This window comes from Neltuma alba, unplaced genomic scaffold (genome assembly GCF_004799145.2).
Source record: "Neltuma alba isolate B1F8T4 unplaced genomic scaffold, ASM479914v2 tig00010245_pilon, whole genome shotgun sequence".
Taxonomy (NCBI): domain Eukaryota; kingdom Viridiplantae; phylum Streptophyta; class Magnoliopsida; order Fabales; family Fabaceae; genus Neltuma; species Neltuma alba.
In genome coordinates, this window is record NW_021635173.1 from 717,138 (window position 1) to 735,471 (window position 18,334).

An 18,334-nucleotide genomic window follows, 5' to 3' on the forward strand; every position below is an offset into this window, starting at 1 on the left:
GGCTTCATAGCCTAATTACAAATTTGTTAAAAGTTTAGGCCTGAATTTGAATTTAAGCACTTTAATTGGATTTAATTGAGATTCTTCCTAAAAAAATAATAGCATTAACTAATTTATAATAAGTTCAGGTCAGCCTAACAGATTTAATAGGCTTATTAGAAAGTCTAGATCTAATTTGTTAAGCTAAACAGACTTTCAAACAAACTTGATCCTTTTTTTTTTAAAAAAAAAATAGGCCAGGCCAAGTTTATTTTCACCCCTATTTATAATCTCAATTATTTCACAATGTTTTGTTTTATATTAAAAGTATGTAAAAGCATAAAGATACAAGAGAGTAGACCAAGCAACTCATCTCATTTCATCTTAATTTTGTCTCATATAAGGCTCAAATGCCTCCGTGTCAGGACGAGGCACGAGTCAAAAAACACATTCTTTGCCCTTCAACAAGAAGGGACGCGGCATAAGGCCATCCTCATTTATACTAATATACTCATGTCAAACAAATACTATAACTAACTTTGATATTGTCTTTTTTTTTTGGTGAAAGGAAATTGTTTTGTTCTGTTAGATAAATATGACAATGGATCGAAAACATATCGGGTCGGATCTCGGGTCAGGTCGGTCGGATCTTCTTAGCTCACGCTTAAGCTAGACTATAAAAGTCTAAGCTTTTAAGTGCACAGCAGAACACCACTTTTGCAAGAAAGAAAATAAGAGAGAGAGAGAGATAGTAGGAAAACTCTACTACTGGAGTGATTTGAACTGATGGGGGGAAGCCTCTATTTATAGCTTTTGTCAGGGATATTTTGGGTAGCATAAAAATATCCACTGAGCCCATCAGATAAAATCTGAGATAAGATAATATATCCTTATCTCATAATATCATGATATTTGAATTTAAATCCAGAATCAATCACAATTAATTCTAAATATATATACTTAATATATATTTAATCTACACAATATAAATTAATTAATTTAATACAAATTAATTAGATTTATATCGTAACCGATTGGATATGATTCAGGGTATTTGACCAAGTCAAACATATCACAATATCGCTTGGATATTTGACTGATATATTTTCTTTATACCCGGTCAAATAATCCGGCCCATCAAGGGCGGACCCAAGCCCAAAATCCAACATCTCCCACTCGCACTTGATGGGCTGCCCATCGTGCGATAGCTAAATCTTTCATTGCTTCATACTAGGTGTCTGCCGTGACCGCGTGGGCATGACGTCATCGATTCGGTGCTTGTGCACTAAGAATCCTTTATGCAGGACCAGCACACAAGAACACCCTTGGTGTACTTGCTTGTTGCCTCGAATGCCCTAGTTTTATCCATACACTTTACTTGTGGCATATCTAATCCCTCTCGAGTTATTTTGTTTACTCAGATTGCCTTCTCATACGTATGGTATCCACACTTGCTTAGTTGTTCTGTTCAACCTGCAAGGGACATGTCACAGACACCAACGTAGATGTGTATTTCAGGATAAATCTTCCTTCTGACTATTCATCATTTAGATTTGGCATAGTCGCTTTCTCAGTCTTGACCCGTTAGATCGCATCATTCTTGACCATGGGGTTTAGGCTAGAGTAGCTGCCACTAAACCAAAACCTTGTGATGTTGTCTAAGTCTTAAGGGCATTATGAAAGGTTTATTTCCTTTCTGGGACTCACACCGTAATGGATCAGGGATCTTCCATCTACGTCCCTTGTTGCGGATTTGAGTGAGCTCATGCAGTATGAATTGCATGTTACGGTGCTCAATCCACCAAGTGGAGTATGTCGCTTTTGGTTTTAATAGCACCGTACAGACTTAAGTTCCAAATGCACTCCAACATTTGAACCAGGAGCTCTTTCATCACAACTATATATGACGTCTCACTAGTAAAGAGTTCCTTGTCTGGCTACAGGTCTCATGGATGACACATTATCCATGATTCGGCCCAAACTTTTATGGGTCTCATCTCAGTCTAGCTGAGGTGACATTTGTGCAGTGATTCTTTTCTACCATCTCATGGTGATCATCTGCTGTCAAACCTTCTATATCCCATGAGAACATAGCGAGGCAGTTGCTCGTGTGAGTGAGCCAACCTTGTGACCTGTACGACATATTTGTATTGCATACCTTGTGCCTATGCATGTATAAATACACAAATATACAAGAAAAATTTCTTTGAACTGGATAAAATGCATTGAATTACTAAGTAAGAGGAAAAAGGTTCAGTACAACATGCCTTGTGCCTGCGTATTTGAACAAAAAGGATCAAAAAGAAAAAGGAGTTCAATACATCATGCTCTACGCATGCCCAAGGCCTTTACATGCTTAACGAAAGGATCTCTAGCTATAGGCTTGGTTAGGGGATCTGCCAACATCTTATGAGTGGACAAGTATTGAACTGTCACTTGTTTCTTAGCGATCATATCCCTTACAAAGTGATACTTTATGTCTATATGCTTAGTACGATTGTGGTACTTAGGGTCCTTTGCATAGGCTATTGCTGCTTGACTATCGCAGTGAATCAGAGTTGGTCCCTCACTCCCACCATGGATTCCCAATCGTACTAAGAATCTTTTGAGCCACACACAGCTTCTTGGACAGCTGCAGAACAAGCTACATATTCTGCTTCCATGGATGAAAGAGACACACACGTTTGTTTCTTGCTGCTCCAGGAGATTGCTCCGTTATTCAGTAGGAAAGCATAGCCTGACGTCGAGTGTCGCTCGTCCAGGTCTCCTGCCCAATCAGCATCGGAATAACCCTCCGCACGAAGGCCATTTCCTTGATAGCATAGCTCATAGTCCATGGTTCCTTTTAGATATCTCATAATCCTCTTTACAGCTTCCCAGTGTTTGACTCCTGGATTGGATTGGAATCGACTCACAAGTCCGACTGCGAAGCATATGTCTGGCCTGGTACACAACATGGCGTACATTAGGCTGCCAACGGCACTTGAGTATGGGACTCTCTTCATGCGTTCTATATCGCATTGTTTTGTAGGGCGCATTTCCTCACTTAGGTTATGTCCCTTAACCACAGGGGTATCCATAGGCTTGCAGTCTCTCATATTGAAACGCTCAAGAATCTTTGCTATGTATGCCTTTTGTGACAATGACAGCAATTTTCTAGAACGATCTCTTCTTATCTTAACGCCTAAGATATATTCTGCTTCGCCCATGTCTTTCATCTCGAAGTTCAAGGATAACCACTCTTTGATCATCTTTATTAGTTTAAGATTGGTACCAGCCAGTAGTATGTCATCGACATAGAGGGATAGAATGACAAAGTTGTCTCCAAACCGCTTGATATAAACACAGTGATCTTCCTCGATCATTTCAAAGTCATAGGAGCTTATAGCTTTGTGGAACCTTAAGTACCACTGCCTAGATGATTGCTTGAGTCCATAAATGGATCTCAATAGTTTACAAACCTTTTGTTCGTTCTGTATGAAGCCCTCAGGCTGTTCCATATAGATTTCCTCATCTAGTTCTCCATTCAAGAAGGCGGTTTTTACATCCATCTGATGTAACTCTAAGTCTAAACTTGCTACTAAAGCCAGTATCAGTCGTATCGAGTTGAAACGTACAACAGGTGAGAAGGTGTCTGCGTAATCCACTCCTTCCCGTTGTGTATACCCTTTGGCAACTAACCTTGCTTTGGGTTTATCAATTGATCCATCAGCCTTACGTTTGTACTTGAGAACCCACTTGCTCCCAATTGCCTTTCGGCCAGGTGGTAGATCAACTAATTCCCATACTTGGTTGGATTCCATGGAATCCATTTCCTCTTGTAAGGCCTTCTGCCATTTTTCTTTAGCAGGTCCTGTTAGTGCTTCTTTAACACTTACGGGGTCTTCTTCATCGTTTCTGGACTAACGATGAAGGTTGCTCCTTCAATTGAGAAGCGTCTCTTAGGAGTTTTGTCTCTGTTACTTCTCCTAAGTGGGGTTGTTGTAGGACTTACTTCCTGTGACTGGGTTAAACCTTGTTGTGAAAATGGTTCAACCCTCCCACTCGGATCAGTAGACTGAGGAACACTTTGTTGTACCTCATTGCCATCATCCTCATAAAGACGTTCGATCAATACTCCCTCTGCTAGGATATTCGGTTTCTATGAATGTTGCGTCCCTTGACTCTATCTCAGTCACTGAGCCGTCATCATTTTCACCAATGAAGACATACCCCTTAGAGTTCTCAGAGTATCTTATGAAGATACACTTTTTGCCCCTTGGTTCTAGCTTGTCATATTTATGGGAAGAATCACGAATATAGGCCGCTGACCCCCATGGTCTTAGGATGCTTAGATCCGGTTTGCGGTTTGTCCATGATTCATAAGGGGTTGTGGTGACTGATTTAGAAGGCACTCGGTTAAGTATGAATGTGGCAGTTAAAAGAGCATCTCCCCAATATGAGGTTGGAAGCTCAGCTTGTGCCATCATTGATCTAACCATATCGAGGAGAGTTCTATTTCTCCTTTCAGCAACTCCGTTCTGTTGAGGAGTGCCAGGGATTGTTAGTTGCCTAACAATACCCCTTTCTTCACAGAGCTCCTTGAACTGATCAGAGAGGTATTCTCGCCTCGGTCAGTTCTTAAGGCTTTGATTCTTGAACCTAGCTGATTTTCCACTAGATTGAGATATTTTCTAAAGCACTCTAATGCCTCAGATTTGTGGGAAATCAGGTAAGTATAGCCATATCGGGAAGAATCATCGATGAAGGTAATAAAATACCATGCTCCGTGACGTGCCCTAACACTCATTGGTCCGCAAATATCAGAGTGTACCAATTCAAGAGGATGGTTAGCCCTGGTTGCCTTTCCGAAAGGCTTCCTTGTGCTCTTGCCAGCAAGGCAATGTTCACACAGAGACATTTCCTTTTTGGACACGTTTCCTAGCAAACCCTCTTTTGCCAGTTTGGTCATGCGTTCTTGACCAATATGTCCTAATCTAGCGTGCCATATATCGTAATTGACATCGGAAGAAAGTGCATAGCAAGAACTAGAAAAATTATCATTGAAATTTTCTAAAACAAAGAAACCATCCGAAACATAACCAGAAACTGAAAAGTTGGTCCCATACGAAATGTCTACTGTGAAATCATGAAAAAAGACATTGAAATGAAATTTAACTAAGGAAATAACAGACACAAGATTTCGTCGGATTTCCGGAGCGTAGAGGACATTTTGCAGGACTAGGGTCCTTTCTCCATGCAGGGTCAGCTCACAAGTACCGATCCCTTTGACTTCTACTCTCGCGTTGTTCCCAACATAAAGCCATCTGCTTCTTGCTGGTAACCGACGAAATTCTGTGAAGTTCCCACGATCCTTGCTCACGTGGTCTGTGGCCCCTGAGTCTATAACCCAAACAGGATTAGTTTCAGCAATAAACGCAGTGCTAGAAACATAAGAGAAATGTATTGAATCTGAATCCAATACCTTTTTCTGCTCAGGGCAGTCCTTGGCATAATGTCCCTTTTGTTGGCAAGCATAGCATTTGATGGTTGCTATGTTCCGCTTCTTTGCAGGTTTCTTGCCTTTCTTGAAGGAACTCTTTCCCTTCTTTACTTTAGGGCCGCCTTTCTTATTTTGAGAGCCTTTGCTTCTCTTGGACTGGTTTTGGGAGGTTGCCCCTCCCTTTCCTTCAGTTAAATATGCCTTACTGACAGGCTTCACAGTTTCCATCCGATCATCCTCCAGTTGGAGGTGGCGAGCTACATCAGCAAAGGTTTTTATACTCTCATTATGAGTAATGGTGTGCTTCATGGTATCCCAACTTGCTGGGAGAGATCTCATGACAGCTTGAATCTGTTGCTCATCAGATAAGGCGCCTCCGGCTTCCTTAAGCTCCCTGATTAAGTTCTGCATTGCCCTTAGGTGATGCCTTATGGGAGTGTTAGGACCCAGCTTGAAATTATCAAGTTTGACGGTGAGTCTCCTAAGCCTCGCAGCAGAGGTACCGTCAAATTCGGATTTCAGCGCTGCCCACATGGCAGAGGCGGAAGGGTGTGTTTCGAATTGCACCAACACATCGTCAGTCATGGCACTCAGCATGGTTATTCTGGCGATAGTGTCCCTTCTTTTCCAGGCCGCGTAGCCGTCCTGGTCCCTTCGCGATGCATTTGCCTCAGGCTCTGGAAGAAAAGTAGTCAACACATCAGTGACTTCTTGTTCTTCGAGGACATACGATATCTTACGACGCCACATGCTGTAATTGTCTCCGTTCAGCTTGTCACCTCCTACGAGGTCAGCTATAATGGACTTGATTCCTCTTTGAGACATCGTGCTATCACATAGACAACAATGCATTTTAGTACGGTATGCAACACACACACTTTATTCAAGTAGGTCATAGGTCGTCCGGGTAAGAGTCTCACCATTTTCATGATCAGGAGACAACTAGGTTGGCTCCCATCCCATTACTCCTGGTTAGTCTCTTACCTTTCTTATCTCTGACTTTCCTTGAACATATCCCCAATTGGAGTTTTCCTCATGAAACTCCCACTCAAATAAAGCATTTGAAATATAAAAAAACTTTATTTATCGAAACATAAATGTTTACAAAAAAAATTTGGATAATCCCAAAAATAAAGTCTCAAGAGTAAACATTAAATGAAAAGAAAAATAAATGTGAACAAAAACTCATTCGTTCATGATATATTTTATCATGGGTTCTCTCAAACTCTCTTTAACATCTTTCCAGCATCTACAGAGACTTTGTTTAAAAAATGCTTCACTAAATATGTGTCCCCTCCTCGCCAGTTCCTTTCTGTATTGGATTGCAATATTTGAGAAAAAGAGTGCGTCTTGCTCATTGACAATTTGTTTAGCATAATAACTCAATTTTGAAAATAGGCACTTTTGATGCTTGTATTCATCAGCATGCTTTTCTGCTATCTTTTCTATTAAATTTATGTCCTTGGGTCTGCAGACTTCTTCCTCTTGTTGGTCAGGAACACATTTCCTTTTACCACTGCTCCCCTCAGGTACATTAGAGTTTGCTTGTGATTGAGGCGCTTTTCTTTTATTTGTACTTTCGGCAGCATAATAATTTGAAGATTTCGGAGCATCAGAAAGAGGAGAATAAGTTGGATATTTTCCAAAAGAGGAGTTAGAATTTGAGTTTGAGTTGGCCATTTCCTAAACCCAAAAAGAACAAGTTAAGAAAAATAAAAATAAATATTCAAAAACATTTATTTGCTATTTTTCGTACCCAAAAAGTCATAAAAATAGGCACATAATATATCAATTTATTGCTCATGATTTTAGAAATATTTCAGGTCAAACAGGGCTCAAAAATAGCCCCTCACGCACCCCAATAAGCAAAAAAAAATTTTTAATTAAGGGGTAGGTTCGCCCACTCTCGGGACCGGCGCGTGTCATACACGCGCCGCCTTTCCGGCCTCTCGCCGTTACCTGACCTATTCCATCTGATTCCTCACGTCTCAAGGAGTCTATATATGTGCTTTTTATGACCAAAGGGTCCCTAGGTGGACCCCACGCGTCCAAAAAAAAATCCGAAAAAAAAATCCTTTTTTTTTAAATTTAAAAAAATTATTTTTTTTTAAATTTCGATCGATCGACCCGAATTCCAGGGAGGATCCGGGTCCACAGACCCGAAACGCAGCGTTTCACTTAAAGTGAAATGCGTCTGGCCAGCCCAAAACGACGCCGTTTTGGGCTGGTCAGGTCGTCCCTGACCTCCAGCCGGGTCGCCCCAGATCCGGCTGGAGCTCCGGCGGGTCCGTCGCGACCCGCCATTTTCGAACCACCATATCTTCCTCCTCCGAGCTCCGTTTTATGCATTTTAGGTGTCTATGGACTCGTATTTTCGTGCTCTACAACTCTATGGGTTTATTTTCTTTAAAAAACATCATTTTTAAAGACCCAAAAAAAAGGTTCGAACGGCCGACGTTGGAAGCTTTAGAAAGTAGACTTCGGTCACGTTTTTGAACCTTACGGAATAACAGGTAATGTTTTCGAACTTCACTTATATAAACAGAGTGTGTATTTGAGTTTAAAACACAAGCATATAGAGTTCGAATTGCATACGGCATATTCATGATGCAGCGGAAAAAAAATGAGCGTGTATAATATATGCACACATATATTGAGAGCCTCAAGAACATCTCGGCTCTGATGCCAATGTTAGATAAATATGACAATGGATCGAAAACATACCGGGTCGGATCTCGGGTCGGGTCGGTCGGATCTTCTTAGCTCACGCTTAAGCTAGACTATAAAAGTCTAAGCTTTTAAGCGCACAGCAGAGCACCACTTTTGCAAGAAAGAAAATAAGAGAGAGAGAGAGAGATAGTAGGAAAACTCTACTACTGGAGTGATCTGAACTGATGGGGGGAAGCCTCTATTTATAGCTTTTGTCAGGGATATTTTGGGTAGCATAAAAATATCCACTGAGCCCATCAGATAAAATCTGAGATAAGATAATATATCCTTATCTCATAATATCATGATATTTGAATTTAAATCCAGAATCAATCACAATTAATTCTAAATATATATACTTAATATATATTTAATCTACACAATATAAATTAATTAATTTAATACAAATTAATTAGATTTATATCGTAACCGATTGGATATGATTCAGGGTGTTTGACCAAGTCAAACATATCACAATATCGCTTGGATATTTGACTGATATATTTTCTTTATACCCGGTCAAATAATCCGGCCCATCAAGGGCGGACCCAAGCCCAAAATCCAACATATTCAAAGAATATGGGAGACGAGTTTTTTTTTTTTGGTGTTTACACTATAAATGGATGGTAATGAATGAAGTTTTAGTATCCAATTAGATAATACATTAATGCAAATTTTATCCTGTATGATGATTTACATATAAAACTTGGATGGTAATTTTACTGTCACAGTAATATTTATATCTATTCAATATTAGTTAGTGTGGAAAAATAAGAACATCATGTTTTTATTGTTAATATATACTTAAAAACACAACAAATTCACAAGAAACACATTCTGGATAGGGTACGGTATATGTGAGCAGAAGTCTATTCTGAAACATCGCAAATTCATGAAAAATACATTTAAAAAATAGGGTTAAGATACAATTTTAATAATAAAGTTTACCCCAAGGGGCATTAGGTACCATAAAATTTACTTGAGTGTAAAAATATATATGTAGTTGTCAAAATGAGGCATCTGGCACCACGTCATTAATATGCATTAGTTTATCATTAGTGGGGCCCACAAAGTCAGTTTTAAAATGTATTTTTAATAATAAAATTTACATCAAGGAGCACTGAGTACCATAACGTTTACTTTTTTATGCAAACTTTCTTAAAAAAGAAAAAAAACAATTACGTAACGCATTAGTTTATCATTTGTGAATGGATGTATTTCTGTTGTTAATTAATGTATTGTTTTTGCAAATTCTCTAATTCCTGTTGTAACGCATGTATCATTTTAGCACAATCCCTAACTCCTGTTGCCAATTACGTAAGTCCACTAACAAATACACGAGTTCCTATTCTAAATTTCCCAACGTCTTATGCAAATTGTCTAAACCCAATCGTGAACATACTTGATAGACTCTAGCGTGATGATTCAGTTATATTTAAAAAAAAACCACTTGCAAAGACAGGAGCCCCTGTTGTAAACCTAGCTATTATTTTTTGTAAATTTCCTAATTTTAGTAGTCAACATTTGCACTCAAAGTATGAAATTTGCAGGGAAAAATATATTATCATTACTAGACATGTAATAAACACATAATATATAGTTCATTGCATTAAAAATGAAATTGTGGATAATCCTTATGCGTAAAAATTGATGCATCGTTTACTAATATAAAAAACATCTTGAGCTGACAATCCCTCTTCAATTTCTCTTGGTTGTGTCTATATCTTTGCAAATAGTTGTACAGCAACTGCCAACCATGTATTTCTTGCATGAGTAATGAGCCGCCACAGTAAGTCTGACCTTAAGGAACTAAGTTCTTCCTACTACACAACATTAAGGACCATCAAACAAGGAACATAGTGGAATACAAGATTGAAGTCTAAAAATAATACATTTATAGATAAGCACTTAATCAACTCATATTTTTGCAAAATAGTTGTTTCCCGCCACCAATTTCTATTTATAATTTATTGCTGCACATCATTCAACTATCGATTTCAGTCAACTTTCAATAATAATAGATAGTATCAGTTAACAACAGGAATTTGCGGGTTTACAACATAAATACCAGTTTTCATGACATTAAATTGTCATTTTCCTGCACAACTCCAATTTGCAAATTTACAATCCGAATACATATTTTCACAATTGCAAGTTACCATTTTCTACACATTTCGTTTTCATATCAGCCATTTCAGCACATTCACCAATTTTCCTTTCAGTTCTCCCTTCTCGAGTTCCTTTAACAACGTGTTACAATTAGTGTTTCCCCATTCTCACGCACTTTTCAAAAATCACTAACACCTCATGTTTATTAACTCCAAAGAAGAAGAAGATAACAATCTCTCTCTAAACTTAAAAGCTATATCAAATTTTTTTCTCCCTCACTATCTATTTACCCATACATTAAAACACTCATTTCTATATTATTCAACTATCACAACCTAACAATCAGCTCAACATAACGAAATTTTGGGAAAAATGTTTATCTCACGCACGAAGCTGTTCTTTTTCCCTCTTTCTTCTTCCTTTTCAGCAGATACAGTACGCAAGGCATTTTAGTAAAATGACTTCAATAATTAATTTTAGTTTGCCCTCTTGGTCCTTCAGTGAAATTTCAGAATCATTAACTGAAATTTCTGATTTTTTTAGAGGATGTTTGAAATTAATTCCCGTCTGCAGTCTTTAATCGAAATTTTCCCTATAATTTGCTCCATTTGGAGCAGCAATAGACATTTCTCTTTTTAATAATGATTTCCTCTCATTTAACCATAGATATTGCATGCTAGTCCCACCCCAACTTTCACGTTATCAATTTGGAACCTTCAGAATGCCATACTTTTGAAGAAATTCACAGCAAATTGACGGCAAATACATATAAGGAAGGAAAAAAACTATTCAAGAAAATTATGCATAATTTAGCTTCTTTTTATTTTTTGGGTTACTCTATTTAATAAGTTCTCCAATTTTATGTTTTTTTTTCTTTTTTTCTAAGCATTTTATCTTATTTTTATATTTTATGTTTCATATTTCAAATTGCTTTGGCAGATTTGGTTAAATATATTGGAAAACATCATGAACCATGAACGTACGTACGTGTAATAGATTTTGTAATTTCAATTCCTTCGCAACATTTCTTTTCTTTCTTTTTTTTTTTTTTAACGATGTTAAAAGAAGCTAAAAGAATAAAGTTATATACAAGAGAGAAGATGAAGCTATCCCATTAGAGATGCCACCATCTAAGGACTGAGCTCTTCATCAACTGAGATGTTCCAATGGTTTTCTGCACTAACCAGTGTGTGAGGCTTCTATGAGGAGCTTGGATTAAAATGCCTAAGAGTCAAGAGAAGAGGAATTACTTCAATTTTGACTTGTGACATCTTCAAGTCGAGATAAGACACAAATCAGAAAACACAGTCTGTGCCCTTCAACAAGATGGATTCGAGACAAAGTCATATTGGTTTATCCAATTCTATACTCATCCCAAACTACTATAACTAACTTTGACATTATTTTATTTGAAGAAATAACTATGAAGATAAGTTTTAATATGATTGTGTTTTCACTATATATAAATAGATTGGACGTTGATGAATGAGGTTTTAGCATCCAATTGGATAATATATTAGTGCAAATTTATATTGTTTAATGATTTACATATAAATAAATTGGATGATAATTTTACTGCTTTATGTTTAGAATTGGAGTAGCACTTAACAACACAACAAATTAGCAAGAAATTACATTCTAGATAGGGTGAGGTATTTGTATGAACAAAAATCTATTCTAAAAAAAATCACAAATTCACAAGAAATGCAATTTTTCAAAAACAAAAAGATAGACACACACAAAGTTCTTTTAAATAATTGTTTAAGGGTATGATTATAACATTTGTTTACCATTTATATGCAACAATTGAATCAAGAGAATGATGGCTTAGTTATTTAGTTATAAATATTAGCTGTACACTCAATCTTTTATCTTTGGAAAAATCACAATAAGGTCCCACACAAGAGAATTAAATACAAGAAGGTCCCTTAAAATCATCAAATTAATTTGAAGTCTTAAGGGATCTCATTGCAAGAAATTCCACTTGCCTAATTACTAAACTGCCCTTTTTTATTTTTTAACATGCATTACCAACTGAAAGAGTAGTCGTTTACAACTTAAGGCATGATGATTAACAACTATCAAGGCAGGTATTGATAACATATTTTCTTAGCGTATCATAAAAATGTAATTTATGAGTTGTCAATACCTGCAACGATAGTTGCTAATCGTTATACTTTAAGTTGTTAGCAACTGTTTTTCAGTTATCAATGCATACTTGAAAAAAAGATAAGGGTAAGTTAGTAATTAAACAGGTGGAATTTCTTGCAATGAGGTTCCTTGGGATTTCAGATTAATTTAATGTTTTTTAAGAGACCTTTTTGTATTTAATTATCTTGGATGGGACCTTATTATAATTTTCCTTTATTGCCCTTTTTGTCATGCTTTTATATTCTATCAAGCATTAGTATGATTTGCCCCATTTGTGGTAGCATAAATTTTTTTAATAATGTTTTCCAATCTTTTAATTATAAGTACTCCTACTTGGTCCTGCCCCAACTTTCACATCATTGGTTTGGAAACTCCAGGATGCTATGCTTTTGAAGAAACTAGTACAAGATCCATGCAATGCACGGGTGTAATATGTTATATTACCATATAAAAAATCAAATGAAAACAGAATGGTTAGCCATTTGAAAAACATTGGTTGCAATAGTTTCATATCATAATTACAAAGGAAAAATATAATGTTTTTGTTTGATATGATAATGTCCTAGTTAATAATTATAGGGGAAGTTGTATAGACAAAGAAAAGCTAATGTATGAAAGAATGTTTGATTCCTTTTCATCAACATAGAAAACTGCCACATGTTTCCAAATTTTGTGATTATATCTCTTTCTATAATTTATCAATTTATAAATCAATTTTAATCTTAAGTGGGTAGTTTCAATATTAAGCGGCATAACCACTTGTTTGGTATATATAGTAAAGAGTTATAATCACGATTGGATAAATATACCCCAATATCCTCATAACCAATTTATTTTAGGAAATTGCCGATAAATATATAATAAAAAACTAACCACGTTTCTGGATTTTGTGATTATAGCTCTTTATATAATTTATCAATTTATAAAGTAGTTTAAATATTATCTATCATAACCTTGCTTTGGATTTTGAATACAAACTTTCAACTTGCATAATTCCAAACAAAAATTTTCAAATTGAATACCCACGATCATGTAAAATAATTTGAAAAATAAGAAATTTTGGGTTTGTTGGTTTAAATTAAATGCGATCACCAACACGGATATATCAGACTATTAGAAACGTGGGTAGAAAATAGTTAAAAAAGGTGATTTAAAAATAAAAAAAAGAAGAAGAAGAACATTTATCTACCTATAAACGATTTCAAAGTATCTTCGAGTCCAATATATCTGCATCCTTAACTTCACAATAGTTTGAATATGAATATACCTTATATTTAGTTGGTAAGTATATTGCTCTTATTTAATATACAACTAAAATATTTATCGCTATGACTTTTTTTCCTTGACAGTAATTGGTAGTTTTTTTATTAGTCTAGATATACAAATGCATTGATATTTATTGTATCAATTAATCTGATCCCTGATTAACATAATGAATATTACATTTTTGGATAACATTAAATTGTAGCATTCCGTTAATATTATTATTTAAATATTATTTGAGAGCAATTTGGGCAATAAAATCCGCAGCCATCTGTCAGAACCCTTTTGTCACAATTATTTAAATCTGTAGATAATTTAAAAACTGAAATGGAAACATTGACCGCATATTTATATGTATCCAAAAATTATCTAAATTACAGTATATTAACTAATGTTTAGTTTTTTGTTAAATTTAAACTGTTTGTTTATCAAACAGCAAACTCTGTTTGTTGATAAAATTATCAATTTTATACTCAGTTAATATGAAAACTGAACATTTTCATTAACTCCTAAGTCATATATATCAATGAAGATTACCACATTATTGTTGTTTGAAATGGGAAATGTGCTAAGCAAGGCAATAAAACAGGAAAAAACTGAATTGGGATATGCATTAAGTAATATGGGCATCAAATCATAGTCTTGCCAATCTAAGCGCATAAACATAGAAAACCATACAAAGTCTAAACCAACATTAAAAGGCTAAAGTAATCAAGAACAACAAAATAGACATAATGTAAGACTGGACAGAAGACACAAGCACAATGTTTAATCTTCAATGGTCAACTTCCATTTTGCCTTCCCACGACGATGTAAAACCGCCAAGCTATCGTCTTTATTGTTTCTTTCACCATCAACATCCACATCAAGACCTTGCTCATTCACCTCAAGCTTCAAAGATACATCAGTATTTTCTCCAACATCATCCTGGGATGGGAGCCCAACAACAGCCTCATGCTGAACGTCAGTTTCCATATCAAGATTCTGAGATGGCATCTTCTTTGCTATTAAATTTAGATAGGAATGAATTTTATCCTTATCACTAGTCAAGCGCACAGGGATATATGTGTTGGAATACGCCTTTACATAATCCTCAGGAACACGCATTTTAAATAAGTATCTCTTCCAAGTGAGGGGCTCTAAGATGCTTGCTGGGATTCCATCTCCATCACCAACTTGAACATACATCAAGAAATCTATTAATAAATAATATCCCACAAGAATATATCAATACTTGAATAAATATATTAATATAGACATACCCCTTCATCACCAAATTGTTTGAGAATGCAGTCCCCCATCTCTACTGCAAAACAACCAACCATCCTAGAAAATTCTCTATCAAATATGACAACAGTGCAGGATCTAAAGGGAATTGAAAGACGCGCAACAGAATAAACTTTAAAATTTTCAATCCCTTGCCTGGATCTACCGATCATGTTTAAGTCAAGTAGTAAGAAGCATTACCTTCGATGTTCGATCTCTTGGTGGCTCGGGGATTCCGCTGTTCAGGATGCCTCTGCTCGCCTCTTTTATCGCTCGAAGTCGACAACTCCGGTCGGCTTCCTCTATCGGTATCCACACGAATAGCTCTCAATCACGAACGACGTGCTAACGCCTCTTGTCCTTCTAGGGTTTATTTTCGAAGAGTCTGTCCTCCGTTCTCTATTTTTGGCCGTCTCTTATCTATAAGTGTTTTCACTCTCTCACACAAAACCCTAGCTCCTAATATCAAATATATAGGATGCTATAGGTATTATGAATGATATTTAATTTCGAAATTAATCCTAAATTAATTCCGAAATTAATACAATATCAAATATTGCCTAATCAGATAAGAGAACAATTAAATAAATATGGTTTATATTAAATCCGTCTCACAGATTTAATTCACCTATTTATTTAATTCAAAATAAAGATATGACGAATTAATTTATATAGATCTAATTTATCCTTATAAATTAAATCTAATAATTAATATCTCTTATATTTATATAATATGTATATATATATACACGAATTTTTATATATATACATGTCCACCCTATATTATTCATTGAATCTAGACATATCTTAGATTCAATGAATCTGGACATCATAACTTGTGTTGCGCTATTTTGTGTGCGACCCTATAGGCCCATATGAAATTGGCAGTGGGCCATTAACTATAATGACTCACAAGTCGTAAGCGGTCTCTAGCAAGACATCACGACTACCCAAATCATATGAGGATCGTTGAACGATGTAACCTTTCATACAACCATATCACGTCCCTTTTGTCACATGACATTTTGGTCATGGATGAGGCATGGAGAACGTCATTCTCCTATTCATGACCATTACTTTCTCGATCCCTGAGTAGTCTGAGTATAGAAACGGAACTACCTTTCCATTATAGTATGGCCATACATTTCTCATACTCACTCATCGAGGGGCCCAGTAATATCTCTCTACGAATGTGAGGGACAAATTCCATCTTAACCATTCACATTCCTCCGCATGAAAAACCACTAAGCCTGAACATAGTCTTTATGATCACTCGGTCAAAAGTGACTTTTGACTAGGTCAAAGCTGAGCGTTTCTTATGTAGGAATCCATGATGATCTTAGGTCAAAGGGCACAGTGACATGGTTTGTATATGAGAGAGGCTTATGACTTAACCCATGCAGCTCCCTCATAGTGGGTCGGTCCAACACCTTGTACTCTGACATGTGCCTATGACTTTAATTTATATCTCTATATATCTTCAAAGTCATACTGGTCTTATTTCATCTCTGCTCCCACATAGATGACCGACCAGGGACATTTAGGATAAATCATGAGTTATCCAAGGATAGTCATCGCAGTAAACTTGCAAATAATATGATAACATAATTAAAAAATTCATAAATCAACAATGTTCATAACACAATGATTGGCCCCTAGGGCACAATTTCCAACAGGATCCACTCTCATCCATAACCTCACAAGTAACCATATACCTATGATAACAATTTAAACCAATAGGAACAAAGTGTCATGCAAGTCCCTTAAACATTTAGAAGTATAACATTTTCACCTAAAACCATTACCTTGATATGATTGCCTTAATAATGGAAGTACACTGCTCACAAAAAAAAAACCCTCCCTATGGGCACCACTTTTTTCCCACAATGCTTACAAGAGACATACATCCAACCCTTCTCAGTACGAAAGTCTACTATATCTGCTAGAACAGTGCACACACCATCCTACAACAAATAACTAAATATTTAAATATTGAAGCATAGTGTGAAATTGAGAGCATTATGTGAACAATAAATAATAGTAGAGAGAAATAGGAAACACACACCCCAGTTAATAGGAAACACACACACCAGTTAATGAACAAAGATCAGATATCTTTCACCTTAATTCAACAGACAGTAACTCATCAATAACACTCATTGTTGACTGGGGAGCAATCCTAGCTAGAACTTGCCCCACATCCACACCTTTCGCCTTCAATCTGCACCAAGCGAGTTTGTCACCACTTGCTTCCAAAATTATAAGCAATATATTGGCTTTACATAAATCAAGCGCATTAGTCATCACACTACATAAAATTAATACATAATTGAATGTAGGAAAAAATCTCAATACTTCACAGATGAAAAATTGAATCACAAAACCATACTTTGACATGAAATGTTCCACTTCAGGAATGGAGGGATGGATGAAGATTCTTGAAGAATACATAGAGTTTGAGATTCTCCTCTTGTCTAAAATCACAACACAAAAACGTTAGACCCATTGATGATAGATATAATTATGGGATTATTCAAAATATATTGACCATACATCTAAACTCTCTAACTTTACATAGCTGGATAATGACAACAACAGGACTGGATATATCCCCTGCCATGAATTGGAGAATCCCATCTGCAAAATCCCCCCAGAGTGTGCACTCAAGCTTCTCCATTCTAAAAAACATAAACAACACAGATGTCATCAGAATTGTATCTAGCAAAGATGAATAACACAAAACATGTGGCCACACATTAGGGATACAACTTCCATGCATACCCATCGTCCATCAGTTTCACATTAACTCTGTGCTAAGTTTGGCCATTGATATTGCACTCCTCCTTCTCTCCAATGGCAGACAACATCACGATGACATCTGTACAACAGCAAACACATTAATTCACCTAACATAACCCATAAATGAGATCAGAATAAGACAAACATCAACACAACACACATACCAGTCAAGTAGCGATCATCAAACTGATTTGATAAGACATGAGTGAATGAACAGAAGGAAAATCCAAACTGATGAATACAGTCATCTTCCGGAAGGGGACAGACTGCTGTGGAATACATGAAGTTCATCCAATATGGGTCATCAGCGGTCCTATACGACCCATAATTCGATGTAAGCATGAAGTAGGAAATAAGACAAAACTTTCCTTCTGTGAAGTTATTCAAATGACGAGTAATGAAGGGACTCTTAACCTGAGCATTATGTGAACAATAAATAATAGTAGAGAGTAATAGGAAACACACACCCCAGTTAATGAACGAAGATCATATATCTTTCGCCTTAATTCAATAGACAGTAACTCATCAGCAACACTCATTGTTGACTGGGGAGCAATCCTAGCTAGAACTTGCCCC